Source organism: Rhipicephalus sanguineus, chromosome 2, assembly GCF_013339695.2.
Source record: "Rhipicephalus sanguineus isolate Rsan-2018 chromosome 2, BIME_Rsan_1.4, whole genome shotgun sequence".
Taxonomy (NCBI): domain Eukaryota; kingdom Metazoa; phylum Arthropoda; class Arachnida; order Ixodida; family Ixodidae; genus Rhipicephalus; species Rhipicephalus sanguineus.
In genome coordinates this window covers 26,414,437-26,426,386 of record NC_051177.1, presented here as the reverse complement: position 1 = coordinate 26,426,386, position 11,950 = coordinate 26,414,437, and the positions used below count along the sequence as shown (strand labels likewise).

The 11,950-nt window shown below is 45.0% G+C and overlaps 2 protein-coding genes across 9 annotated transcripts in view; one reads left to right on the top strand and one right to left on the bottom strand.

The window, feature by feature from the left end:
• The window catches only part of LOC119382578 (beta-sarcoglycan), a 56,290-nt gene that overhangs the window by 13,972 nt on the left and 30,368 nt on the right, over positions 1-11,950 (bottom strand). The gene's annotated exons all lie outside the window — the stretch shown is intronic.
• LOC119382581 (uncharacterized) overlaps positions 1-11,950 on the top strand; it is a 42,542-nt gene that overhangs the window by 21,193 nt on the left and 9,399 nt on the right. The gene's annotated exons all lie outside the window — the stretch shown is intronic.

Here is an 11,950-nt window from a genome sequence, read left to right as displayed (position 1 = left end):
GCCGCTGCTGAGGTCCCTCGTGAAGAGGTCAGACCGGTGGCCGTGCCGTATGTGCACAAGTTGGCCCATAACCTGAAAAGGTTGCGAGCAGACATGGTGTTCCGCTCGTTTTTTCTGCGCCCAGGAAGCTCGGAGGGCTTTGCTCTCAAATAGGAAAAGAAAAGAAAAAGACCTTCAGAATGTAAGAGGCTGTGGAACTCGACATGGGCTATCCTACACGAAATGTGCTGAAGGGTAGTGTACGAGATTCCTCTTGCGTGCGGCTGCTCCTATATTGGACAAACCGGCAGATGCCTAAATGAGCGAATCAGGGAGCACGAACGAAATGTAGAGCAAAATAAACAGGGCCCCAATTTACCTAAGCACATTAGGCAGTGCCCGTAAGCTCTTGTGGACCGCGATTTACTGACGTGCGGGTTATCGCTAAAAGCTCAGACCAAACTGCCAGAGAATTAATGGAAGCATTTTTTATCGATAAAAAAGGTGACATGTGCGTCAGCGACACGTCTATAGTATTGTACAAACAGAGAAAAAGTTCATTGAACATGCTTTATCCCGCCCCCATTGATGGCAATACAACTTTCTGCGCACGCGCTGAGGACGACATATTTAATGTGTGAATTTCTGCGAATAAACTTCAGTTGTTAGTGGCGCTCCGTCCCGTCTTTCTTGTGTTTGTCTGCTTTGCGCCTTAAAAATCATTATGAAGAATTCCAAAGTTAGATGTTCAAATTTTATGAAAAATGAAAAGAGTGGCAACCAGAGCTGTTATATTAATGCAAGTGGACTTTCGGGTGCCAGTCACACTAGTGTAGAGAGGGCATTCTCGGTGCTGAAGTTTGTTTTATCAGAACAGCGGTCTTGCACCCTCGATGACGGGCTGCTTCTGAGAAAATGCTCATTCCCTTGACACAAAACATAGAACCTGCTCAGAAAATTCGTAATTCACTTTTGAGAAATTTAAATACAGTAACTTGGAAGGGTGCTAGTTTTGGGGTTTTGTGTGGCTGGCCCAGAAGCCCCTCAGGGACGAGACCAAGACAGACCAGCAACCATCTTTACTCTGCCGAGCCTCGGCCGCAAACTGCCCGCTGCCAGTGGCTGCCGAGTGCGAGCTGCGAGCGCACCATCGCTCATCATTCTCTTCTACGGCCAGCACGCTCGCAGCCACCGCTTCTATACTGCCCCCTCCCCTCCGGTGAAACTGGGGAGGAGGGCGCAGTAGCCGCTATCCTTGGCCACAGCGGACAGCACGTGGCGTGCACGACCACACGTCGGCACGGTTCGTCCACCATGTAACCAGGTCCCGGTGTTGTCCGTGGCAACTGGGGGCTCCGGGGCTCCGCATCCATTTTCGGGTTAGCAGTCATCGTGGCAGCCGCCTTGCTGCCACCGTTTGTGGTTGCCTGCTCTTTCCTGTTGCTGACCTCTGGTTCTTCCTTCCTATAAGTGTACAGAAGCGTATAGACAAGTATAAAAGCGGCGGCTGCAAGCGCGTCGTCCGTAGAAGAAGAAAACGAACGATGGCACGCTCGCAGCTCGCAGTTGTGGCCGAGACTCGACGGAGTAAAGATGGTTGCTGGTTTGTCTTGGTCTCCTCCCTGACGGGTTTCTGGGCCAGCCACAGCCACGACACCCCACATAGCTTGCGCTAGTCTGTAGCAATTCGTCGTACAGTTACTTGCGCTCCTCTGAAGAATGCGAGAAGAACGTGTTTTACCCGTCCCATGTTCTTAAGAGGAGCGCAAGTTTACCACAAATCCTATGTTTTTATCGTTACTTTACCTTCAAATTTTCGCATAAAAATAAAAACCGTTACAAAACATTATTTTTTTAGTTCCGGAACAGAAACAGAACTTTTTTCGGTGGAACGAAACTAAAACCGAAACGAAAAACATTTCGTTCCGACACCCTGCACCCTGCATCCACCATTGCGATGAATCACTACTGAAAGCTGACCAACCACCACTGAAGCTATAGTGACAGTACTAGAATATGTACCGTACTTACTCGAATCTAGGCCGCTCTCGATTGTAGGCCGACGCTCGAAATTCGCAAGGCCAGAAAAAAAAAACTTAATCATGGTACTCGAATCTAAGCCAACCCCCCACTTTCGCACATTGTTTTTTATAAAAAACATCAGCTTAGATTCGAGTAAATACGGCACATGCATTTCAGATTCAATTAATGGTTGCCTGCACATTTGTATAATGCCCCAACTGCTTTGACACTAACGCAAGGAAGCAGCAGCCAACGAAAATAAATATGAATATTTCAGCCTGCCATACATGGAGAACACGTGCAAGCATCCAATGTTCATATGTGAAAGACAACAGTGTTAGAGGAGAGAGCCTGGTGCGGATAATAGAAGAATTTTGACACAGCAAGCCTGTGATGTACACTTCACTACATAGTCAAAAGTCTGATAAAAACTTGTCAGATGGGGAAGGTACCAGATTAACATATTAGAACGCGCCTCAAATTTTTTAAAAGTACATAAAATTGATGCTTCGGGACCACTATGGCCCCATTGCTCACACTAAAAAAAAGCATCAGTGGGGCGCCTATGTATAGCCTATGTGCCACAGCGTGCAGGTAGGGCAAATTACCAAATGTACAGCTAGTTCCACATTTTTCCGATTTCATAAAGATTCCATGAGCAAACATGAAGATTACTACTTTGTAGCAGATAAAGTGTATTCAGATAACATCGGTGCATGTCTGTGGACCCCTTTAATTTCGCTGAAAAAAAAAAAATATTTTGCTGTATGAGTCCCTAGGGCCACGAAACCAATGTTAGTTTTGCGAAAAAAAAAAGTTTGCCTAAGTCAAAAAAATTCGGACGGAAGTCTTCACTCAGCAGAACTGCTTTTCGCGAATTTCCCGAAAATACGATTTTGACGAGATCCTACAAAGAAATTATTGCAGCTGCGAGTCAATTTTTCTTGGCTTACTGTGAGTAACGTGCATTTATAAAATGTTATGTTGCAGTTCTGTTGCCCATAACTTATGCAAAAGAAGTTGCAAATACGGCACCCATTGCTCAATAATGCTCTAATTTCAGATTTTTTCACTCCGCGCTAAGTATGATTGCCGAGGATGATGTCAGACGCAAACCATAAATGCATATGGTAAGAAACATCTCTAAAAATAAAATACTTCGAAATTCAGTTTAAAAAAAAGGCCATCTTCAATTTTCTTTAAACTCCCCAGAATTAAAGCCAAGCACGTGCTCTAACTTAATCTCTAAAAACATGTTGCATTATTTTTGTTAGATAGGAGTTACAAAGCCACCAAAGTGTCCAAATTGACGTCAAGTTCACACACAACCACTTAAAGGGGTGGTGCCATCAAATTTGTGGCTTGTGCATTCTTTGTTGCAAACATTTCTTATTGATCTAGGAAGCATGAGACCCACTCCCAAATTCATGTATTCTCTCGAAACTATTTCACATCGCCTTATTTGTATGAACGACTTTCGGTTTCGGTTTCTGGGCGACAAGTTGGACACCGACATCACCGTGTAGGAAGCTAGAACAAGTGCACCCACAAAGTTGTGACACATGCAGTGCTGCATTGTCTGCTCTCGCACACAGATGCAAGCAACCGTCCGGACGCCTTCAAAACTTGCTAAAATCCTCCATCATCCGCAGATGGTCGGCGAGCTTTCAACAATGACTGGTAAAACCCGTTTTGTCTACGTAACCCAACAGCAGCACCACATTAGTGAAAAGATGTTGCGTGGAGCTTTGCACAAAACTCTCCACAGAATGGTACTGCACTGTTAAACGGAATGTCTCAAACAAAGGTGAAAACCACCTAACGTTATGGAAATTGCAAGCAGTATTGAATCCATTGCAAGAGACTCTTGTCTGCTGAGACAGTCATTTCATAACAACTGACCTACCTTCATTTTAGAGACTAAAAACATGAATTCACTTCACAAGTGCAACCAGTACTTGCTGGAAGCAATCCACACTAACCAGCTGCTGAACTCACTGAATATTGGCATGACTCTGCTGCTCACTACCCGAGGCCAGCAAATGCTGCAATGACATTGCTGTGCCTATAGTCGGGTACAACTTTAGAAGACAGGAGAGGCCCCGCCCAGATGACCGAAGCGCAGCAGCCAATTGCCTCCGCGACTAAAGAAATAGTCCCACTAGGCATGTTCTCCGTCGGCGGGGTCACCGGCCGTCCGGCTCATGACGTCACCTGAAGTGCGCGCCTATTGGTGGAGGCTCGTATGCATCCGCCTTTGAGGGGAAAATGCCGCTGCCTTCTAAAGTTGTACCCGACTATAGCTAATGAAAGCTGTGATGTTGAGAGGGTTCTTTCAGCTGAGGTACAGAGTCGTCCACTTCCACCTTGAACACCGCACCGTGCGGCCAGCACTCCGCGGAGCGCCTCTCTTGGTTGCTTGGGTAACTAGCGCGTATGCGCAGTGACAGCTCTGCCGAATTGTACTTTCTTTGCGGTGAAGCTAACTTCGCTCTTGCTATGCGCATGCAAATCCAGCATCCGGCATGGTTCAGAAGAAGCGAAGCGACTGCACCTTGTTCCGTCTAGCTTTTGCTGCTAGTGTTTTCTTTCATTTCTGGATGCGATCTCACAACCAATAAACCTCGGTCCGTGCATGAGTAAACTTTCACAGCCGCGCTTGAACTCCTACAACTAAGCAACTCAGCTCCTTTGAGCCCAGTAGCCAGAATGTTCCCGCTGCTCACGCAAATGTTTTTGATCAGCTTCAAAGCTAGGCGCAGCAAAATTGGCGATAAATGCATGGTAAGGTCTGACATAACAGCTTTAAATGTGCGAAAGTTTGGATTGTTACTCGCCTGAAAACAAAAGGATGTGAGCAATTTGCCAATTTCAGAGAAGTTACATTACATTCAGGTGTTATCAGCACTGCTGCCTTCATGCGCTAGCGAATTTAACTCGCCAATACGCCGCCCTAATTTGCTACTCATTTGCAACCATGCTTATTCGTACCATTCATGCAGAAAAATGAAGAAGCATTCTAATAGAGTTCTCAGCTGAACTCATATCACGCAATCAGTTCACCAAAGAAGCGCCGCTGACAAATGATTACTTCTGTAAGCAGGCGCTGAATAAAGCTTGACTCCCTTTTTATCGCTAGGTGACCCAAAGCACCGTGTATCGCTTTATATATTTCTTGGCTCAAAACTTTAGCACGAAGCAGAAAGTTTTCCGTTAGCCTTCAATTCACAGCGCAAACTTATATTTTTTTATTGTCGACTTTGTGTCGCCAAACTTTCAGCTGATGAAAACAACCGTGTGAGTAGCGGGAATATTCTAACTGTACGGCACAAAGCATCTGAGTAGCTTAGTTGCGGGAGTGCCAGCCCGGCTTGGCGATCTTACTCATGCACGGGCCAAGGTTTATTACTTTTAAGATCGCATGCAGAAAAAGAAAACAGTAGGTAAAAAAGCAGTGCGGAACGAGGCGCAGTCGCTGCGCTTCTCGATTTCCATGAGATTAAGTTACCTTCATCGAAAAGCAAGCGCGATTGGGCGGAGCCGCTGCGCTTTAGCAGACGACGCGGCGAAGGCACCACCTACAGTTGTCACTGCGCTTGCGTGCCCCAGCCGCCCGCGAGAGACGCTCCGCGGAGCGTTGGCTGCACGGTACGGTGCTCAAGGTGGAAGTGGATGCCTCTGTACATCCAAAGGTGTGACAGCTCTCGAATGAAGACCAACATGCTGCACGTGCAAATGGCAATGTACGTTAACAAGGACGCGTAAAAAATCGGTGATGAGCTTTTTGTGAATTAAATGTGTCTTTTCCTAGATGTTATCAAGGCTCTCTACTGTCCTTTTGACTTATCAATTTGCGTAAATGTATTTCATGTAGCATTTCTAAACTAAACCCCCCCCAAAAACATGCAGTTCAATGATGGTTCCACGAAAAATGTGATTTCTCTCAAATTACCAGCTTGAAAAATAGCACCCAATTTTTACCCCCAATTTGAAAAAATATAAAACACAAAAACAAACCACCGTAGTTATGCAATTTGTGTTAGAATGCTTTGGCTTCCTGTGCGACACAATTTGTACAAACCTCACCACCAGACAGGCATAGATGAGACTCTTGCTAAGAACATGTGCAAGGTTGTAACCAAGCTGATCATTGCGCATCATAGCAACAATAAGGCCATCGTCATCACCATGACCAAAAAATAATGAGCCACCGATCAAGACAACAAATGTGTGTGTGTGTACATTTAATCACATTTACCACCAATCATAACAAGAAACGAGTTCATACATTTGTTCATATTTGTGTGTTATGTGCTAGACAGCTTCACTGGTAACCTGCCTTCACAAAACGGAATGGCTCGAAATTTTTATCACAATTTTACGCACCAATTCACTCATACACACAACACATTGTAAACAGTGGTAGTTTAGCACAATAGCAATAATACACCAGCAAACGAGCAAGGCCTTATCTATAAGAAAGCAACATTGTGCTTATAAAGCCCCTGTTGCTGTGGTTCGTGTTTGTGCATTCAGCATGTATACGCACTGCGCATAAGCACCACGGCCTGACACAGGTTGCCAGTTCCCTTAGTCACAGTGATGGCAAAGCCGCCTCTCAGCAATCACTACTTTTGCCTTATAAAAAGCATAGAATAAAGTGGGGATGCCTAATAATATAGACTGTAATATCAAGCACGGATTATGGTGCATGTAAAGAACAGAAGACTGTACAGCAATCCGAATGGCTCCTTTGCACAGTATGAAGGCCTGTCCACCAGGCTACACAACAAACCGGTTTTTGCAACATTGAAACACATTTTAAAAATGCAAATCCTGTTGAAACTGCAAAAAGTGTGCTAGATTCTATCACTATAATTTACGGTCCTTCCATTTCCACTAGGATATGATAGCACGTTCTAGCCAGTTAGTTATCTGTGTTTCTAACTTAGAATTATTATGTTTAAGCTGTTGCATTAGCGTAGACAGAACTTTCAATGGCAAACTTGTAAGGCATATTGGGAAACACCCAATGGCTCTCTATTGATGAATAAAAGGCTTTTACAGGGCTCTAAAACTGCCAAAGCTCCGAACGAGTGTGACTATTGGTGTTGAATCCTTCGTCTGAGGCAAGCTTTGAGATTGGGCCAGTTGCTAATCCATCTTCAACAAAAAGTGTAGGAGTGGACAACAGACAAAGAAGGGAACAAAGACAACCGTTCCCTTCTTTGTCTATTGTACACTGCTGCACTGTTTGTTGACGATAAACTTCGTTTGAGGTTTCTAGTCTCACTGATATAAGTCGTATCAAAGTTCATGCGTGGAATTTTGTAGATTACCCCTGGTAACTTTTATTGCTCCAAGAGGTCTTTAACATGTGTGAGCTGTCATGTTGCCTAGTTTTTTGGCATCTGGGAAATTCTCACACAATTAGTGTAAAAAAATCTTGCAAGTGACTCGCTTATTCCCTGCACCATGGGATGCCCACATACTTTTGCTGTTCCCGTTTGTCCTCCCAAAGAATCAAAGTGCTCCTTAGACAAATAGTTTCCAGGAGGTTACCCACAAAATGCGTGAACTGTGACACATCCTACATTAGTGGAACGAAAAGTTCAGACAAACAACAAAACACCATAAAAAGTGCCTTGAGAAAGGCAAGACATGCTCAAACACTGGTGGATAATTATTCATTACTAACCAAGCGATTAATTTGGACACCACTGCTCTAATCGCAATGAAGAAAATCTTTATACATCTGATCTCAAATGTGGTATGTGTGCAACTTACTTTAGCTGTACATGTGTTGACCTACCCAGGATATACACCAGCACCCACTGGCACCTAGGCCATAAATAATCACCCTCTTCGCATTCTTTATTGTGAACAAGGGGCCCATAGTGGTTCTGAAACGTTAATTTTAATTGTTGCCTTTTCAAAAGGTATCTCACATGCATGAACCCATTTCGTCGACAGGTTTTCATTCGTTCACTGAAACAGATCGAGATAGCAGTGACTTGTGGGCTTTCATTTATTCAAGGCTAACAAAAGTTACCTAACAACGTCATAGTGAGTTGGTTGTCACTGAGAAGATGCGGACACTGGCGGTTTTCTGAATTTGGTATCACCACATACTGATGTTTCAGTCAAACATTTCTTTTCCCATGCCTTGAAAACACTGTCTTACTCTATTAGTGGCCTTCGGTGAGAAAGGCTAGGATGCTTGTGTCACTACCACTGCCATTGTTGATGAACCATTCCACGGACATTGGAATGGTTTATCAAAATTGTCTCTAACATACGAGCCAGCTCATGTGACGGCACATGCAAGCCATGTATTCTCAAATGCCTCTACTAAAAATGGCACCACGTTGCCTCACTCCGCTAAATCTAAATACTGAAAAGCATCCTGACTGTCCATGTATGTCACCGTCTTAAAGAAAGGGCATTAAATTTCAAGGCCTTGTTTTCCACTGTGTATAATGGCCACATGCAAGATCACTAAAAGGTGTGCACGTGGTTAACGTGCATTGTCACCTTCATTTCGGTATTTTCCCTGTATCTCAACATCGTGTGAACGCCTTGTCAATAACAACAGTCAGGTATTTCAGATGAACGCATATACACGGGAGAAAATTGCTAGGAGCACTTACAACTAAGTTTTAAAATTCGTTAGAATGCGGTGCGGACGGTACGCATCTACATACCGCTTTAATCGGGTCTGTTGGCAGTGCAGGTTTACCGTGCAGCAATACGGATATGCCATATCGTCGTGGTCGGCATGTCAGTATTTTAACCCGCAAGACCTCTACCGCATCACTTTACCGCAAGCAATGAGCAACTAGCGCGGCTAAAAAGTTCTTAAAAAAAGCTGCGTGCCGACCACGACGGTACGGCATTTCCCTCAGCGGCGCGCAGCAGTATGTCAGCGTAAACTTACCTCGGCGTTCAAGATTCGAACACACGGCAGGCGTTTCAGCGTAGCCGTCAGCTTGCGGTTCAGCAAGCGCGTTTTCTTGATCTGGCGCTCCGCATCGGCGTCTTCAGAGCTGGAGCAACGTGGCAGCACTTTGAAGACGTATACACCACGAGGGCCACATCGTGCTGCAGTTGCAGAACTAACTTCTAAAATATAAAGAAAATACAACCTTCAGTGACTGATGCCAAGCATCTCACAATTTCAGAATACGTACCCCTATATCTTGAGGGTCCGCGTTGGCACTGCAAACGTCGTTACCACCAACGTACAAAACGACAGTCTAGGCGCTGAAAGTGCATCGCAGAGACGGCCTCAGCCATTCGCACAGCGTCAAAACCACCAAAACTAAATGTGCAGGTCTCGACGGATGTTTTTAAGTGAAGGCGACTCCTGCACATGAATTTAACCTGGCTGTAGCCTATCACCACACCGCGCAAAGAAGGCATAACTCAAACAAGGCCGGCGACTGCGGTGAGGGTACCGAGTAGAACATAGGCAAGTAAAGGCTGGGGACAAGGCCGAGGAATCGTCGGATCTTTCCCTAGCTACAACAGTACCTGTCTAGGGGCAGGGAGTACCTCCCTATGGTAACGTCAGATCCGGTTTCGCGCCAAACCGGGAGAGCCCCGACTCCGGGGATACGCTTTCTTGTCGTGTGGCAGAAATACTCCCCAAATATCGATTTTTGTTTAGAGTGTAAAGTGATCTACGTAATAACGTTATGTTTCTTTTTCCTTTTTTTTTTTTTGCCTCCAGACTCCATTCGAACTTGTTCAAATCGCAATATGCGAGAAAAAACACGGTGCTATTAGGATTTTATGACACAATGGAGAACTGTGTAAGCAAAGCGGCCGCCTTGTCTAGGCCAATTAAATTGTTCTTCCTGTAAAAAAATAAAAAGAAAGACAGCTTGTAAATTCGCAGAGAGAGAATAAAACGTTTATTTGGGGCTCAGTGAGAAGATCGGTAAATTCGTAGCTTATTTGACGGCGCTAGTATGGTGTACTAGAATGGGGTAGTGTGCCGTCTTCGCAGCAAACCAATGGGAGAATGGTGGTCGATTTTGCGATGACGCCACCAGGAGGGCGCAACGATCGAACGGTGTGCCCGGCGCGCGAAATTTAAATCGAAATTGCGAAAATTTCTGCCGTTCTTGAGTTAAATGGTCACGTAACACGATTGAAACTAAATATATTTGCAAGATTTAAACACTTAAACACATTTTGTTGCATTATTGCAATAAAAAAGATGTTTTTGCGTCGTCTGAGCTTCCAAAATTCCTATCGCTGAGCAGCGTCCCGGATCGTCTACATGCTTACTGTTTTGATTGCAAAAGGCATAAAAAAAGCAAATCGCTGTTCATTCCATGCATATATACGCCTGTCTAGCTATCACACTAACTTGAAGTTATGCGTCGAAGCAGACGAGGAGGTCCGGAAGGCTAACGTTAGCAGCGTGAGGTGAGTTGCACGACCACCCTTCACCTGCATCAGCCAGAAGAGCAGTCGCAAGGTTTTCGACGGAAAAAATACAACGCTCAATGACGAATGCTCCTCCATTTTTTATAGTAAAATGATTTTACTCCTCAAAGGGGTGCCAAAACGCAGGAATGCAGCTAAATGCATCGCGGTGTATTCGGGGTGTTGGATTTATCATATTTGAATAAGTCCGTAATTCCAATCGGTCTTCAAAAACTTGAATGCATCAGGCTTCCTCAAACACTGAGTCAGCCATGCACACGAAAAAATTCGCTAACGTGTCATGAGAAACAGAAGGGAACAATCAGCAAGTTTCCCACGTACACGCACGACCACCGCGGAAACTACAACTACAAAACTACAAATCAGGCTTTGTATCTCAGCTTACCATAAATTACTTCACAGGGCGGCGTCAGATGGCGACACAGTAGTACGGTGTGCTCTGGCACGGCAGGCTGTCATCGCAAAAAGAGACACGTTTCCGGCGCCAGACGGCACACTACCCCATTCTAGTACACCATAGCGCTAGCGCGATCTCTACGCGAAAAAGACCACCACGCTTTTTTTCTATTATGGCCCCCGAGACAAACGGTCGCGCGCGTGCGCCAACTATCGCAGAACACAACTACACCCTTGAAACGTATAAGTAATTCCTTCAAAATAAACTGATATATTTAAGGTTTAATTGGTTTTATTACAACTTTGGCAATAATTTTAACGGTTTTTGCGGTACGCGTCCTCGTCGTCGAACGTTGCCGCCAGGGGCGATAACAGCGCCACACAGAAACAAAAATTGCACGTTTTTGATATGGCAGCGCGCACTGTTGTGGTTCGTCGAAAGTGCTAATTGTTCCGAAACCTTTTTTTCTGGATTCGCTAACCTGATCACTGCCACGTGTCGAGCGAAGCTCCATTCTACGAAGACAAAATGGTGCATGTTATGAAAGGTATACTTGTTGAGTGCGATCCGGCAATGAAGCAATTTCTGCTTCACCTGGACGACACCAACGCCCTGGGAAAGAAGTTCATCATCCAAGATTTGGACGAAACCCATGTCTTCATTACAGCAGAAATCTTGGAAACGTTACAGAACAAGATAGACGACATTATGGACCAGATTTCTTTTCCGTTGTCCGAAAAGTGATGGTGTGTCAGCGTGTCGTGCGTTGCCGGGTCTGCATGGCTTCTAGCATGCAGCACTATGAAGCGAACTTGTGTGATAATTACTGTGCAAGTAGACTTGTTCATCACTGACAGCTGGGAACTTTGGGACAGCTTCAGTTTTGCTGAATGTAATTCGTGAATAAAAAGGAGTGGTGAGCGCTGCACATCAACTCGATATCCAAGTTTTCTTTCGTGTAGTAGTTATTAGGCATTTTAATAATGGTGCATTGCGCGCGACCTGCACATGTTTTTACTGCCCCTCGGCGTTCAGTAACCGATCGAGCAGATCGAAGTGCACGATTTCGCGTGCTTCGTTCGTATCAGTTTACAC